This window comes from Gymnoscopelus braueri (genome assembly GCF_963280865.1).
Source record: "Gymnoscopelus braueri genome assembly, chromosome: 9".
NCBI classification, from domain to species: Eukaryota; Metazoa; Chordata; class Actinopteri; order Myctophiformes; family Myctophidae; genus Gymnoscopelus; species Gymnoscopelus braueri.
Genome location: NC_137610.1, coordinates 1820665 through 1823164, shown reverse-complemented (window position 1 = coordinate 1823164; position 2500 = coordinate 1820665). Strand labels below are relative to the sequence as shown.

General features: G+C 40.8%; 1 protein-coding gene across 2 annotated transcripts in view; it reads right to left on the bottom strand.

Moving 5' to 3' along the window:
- LOC308092117 (cGMP-inhibited 3',5'-cyclic phosphodiesterase 3A-like) overlaps positions 1-2500 on the bottom strand; it is a 92279-nt gene that overhangs the window by 79970 nt on the left and 9809 nt on the right. The gene's annotated exons all lie outside the window — the stretch shown is intronic.

Genomic DNA, 2500 nt, shown 5'->3' with positions numbered 1-2500 from the left:
GGTCAACAGGAAGTGAACCCTCCTCTTCAACCAGCAGGAAGTCAGACCAAGCCCCCAGAAACGCGGTAGAACGGTGAAGCTGCCGTCGCCTGGTGGTCAAATCTGGGATCGCAAGACTTCCTTATTTAATGCTTCTACCGTTTGAAACCCTAGTGCGCCTGCTCGGTGCCCAAGAGAGAGTGTACTAGGGGTGCATAAACGCATCATCTTGCGTTTATGCGCTCTATGCTGCTTTTCCTCCTCTGTCCAATCGGGTGAGTCGAAGGCGGACCGTCCCAAGACTCAGGAAGCGACATGGTGCTTGCGATAGAGCAACTGGTTGTAGCTGTTGCATGGGAGGGTCCTGAGAGTGAGTGACAGGTGGGTCACTCCGTTCATTGTCTCCGCCAGGCCGAAAGGCATGGCGAGAGAGTATGTTTTACCCTCCGTCCGTCCGTCCGTCCGTGTGTGTGTGTGTGTCCGTGTGTGTGTGTGTCCGTCTGTCACCAGCTAATCTCCGCCACCGTTGGCTTGATCGCAGCAAAACTGTGCACACACACTCCCTGGATGCCAATTCCGAACTTCTGCCCCAAATTTTTCACATGGGCCTTTTATAGCGCCACCAGGAGGCCGATTTGTGCAAAACATATAGTTTTACAGTACTCCTACAGATTTTGTCCAAAAATCTCGCAAATCGGTACACAGTATCTCTATAGTCATTAAACAAAACTTGTCTTTCAGATCTTTCATATTCCATCCTGATTGGCTAAAAATGGCTTCCAAAGTTTGCAGGAGTGCTCCATTTTCAACAAAATGCCTCAAATCATGAACACAGCATGCACTTTCTGTGAAATTTTGCACGCGTATTTCCACTATGCCGAGGAAGAAATGCCACTTGAAAATTTTCAAATCAGCCTCATGGTGGCGCTATAACAGGCCGATTCATGTTTTTACCTATAACTGCACCGATCTGTGTAAAACTTTGTATGCGCACTCCCTAGAGGTCAAGGAAAAACCTTTACTGGACCAAACTTCAGATGACCTACATACTATTCTCTCAATGCAATTCTTCCTGCGTTCCATCCATACAACCTACAGAAAACTCCATCTCCCATGAAGCTTTGTGCTTAGACTACAAACAAACAAACAATCTTTTTTTTGGGGGGGATGCATGAGAGTGCAGTGGCTCGATCGTAAATCACTTTATAAACACCCCCCTCCAAAACGCTGTTGCACAGTGGTGGAAAAGAACTTGTTTTTACTTAAGTAAAAGTATCAATACTTGTAAAAATACTCTATTACAAGTTAAAGTCCAGAATTCAAAATGTACTTGAGTAAAAGTACAAAAATATTGATGTACTTAAAGTAACAAAAGTAGAAAGTACTCATTATGCGGAATGTCCAATTTCACAAGTTTTCAAATGTATAAAAATCTATTGAAAGTAGCAGATCTACAAGCTCACAATGTGACGCAGTGTGAGCTTGTAGATCGGCTATTTTCAAATGGCCAAAATGTATATAGGGCTGAAGTGGTTAATGTATGTTTAGTAATAATAATACAAATCTACAAAGTAAATAGTAACTAAGGTTTTCAAATATTTGTAGTGGAGTAAAAGTACAATATTTGACTCTGAGATGTAGTGGAGTAGAAGTAAAAGTACTGAAAATTGAAAATATAGTCAAATTACCTCAAAATTGTCCTTAAGTACAGTACTTGAGTAAATGCACTAAGTCACTTTACACCACTGCTGTTGCATTCTGGGAGGCTGGGGTGAAAATAGAGGAAGTGGAACACGGTTTCCGTGGTGACGGGATAATTGTGTTTTTGGACGGCGTTCCACACAGGAAGTAATTATCACAGATCTGTAGAATCTCTTTTATCGGCCAACTGAAGAAGAATTCCTTCCTCTCTCTCTCTGACTGGGACGGTCTTTTTTTTTTTTTTTTACTCAACCACTTAACCCATTAAGACCGGGAACGTATCCGTGTGTCATTTTAAGATTGCTTTGGCTATTAATTTTTTTTTAGATATACAAGCTCATAGCGTGGCAGAGTGCCGCGCTATGATCAGCTATTTTTTTTTAAATCATGAAAATTGGTGCAAATCTTGGAATATATATATTTTTAAAGTGAACATTTGTAACTCAAATCTTTGCATCTGGGGATTCTACAAATGTCTTCTAAATCCTAACAGTTAAAAAAACGTATGTTTCTATATCAGTGGTTCTCAAACTTTTTCATGTCAAGGACCCCCAAAATGATATATATTTGGCCACAGGCCCCCATCTCAAAATATGTTGTTCCAGGGACCCCCAGAAGCAAAGATTTGAGTTACGAATGCTCGCTTTAAATATATATATAAAGCGAGATGCTCTAAATATCTATATTATATATATATTTAAAGATTTGCACACATGTTACACGATTTTTCCCAAAATAGCAGATCTACGAGCTCATAGCGTGGCACTCGGTGCCGCGCTATGAGCTTGTATATCTGCTATTTTTTTAATAGCCCAAATAA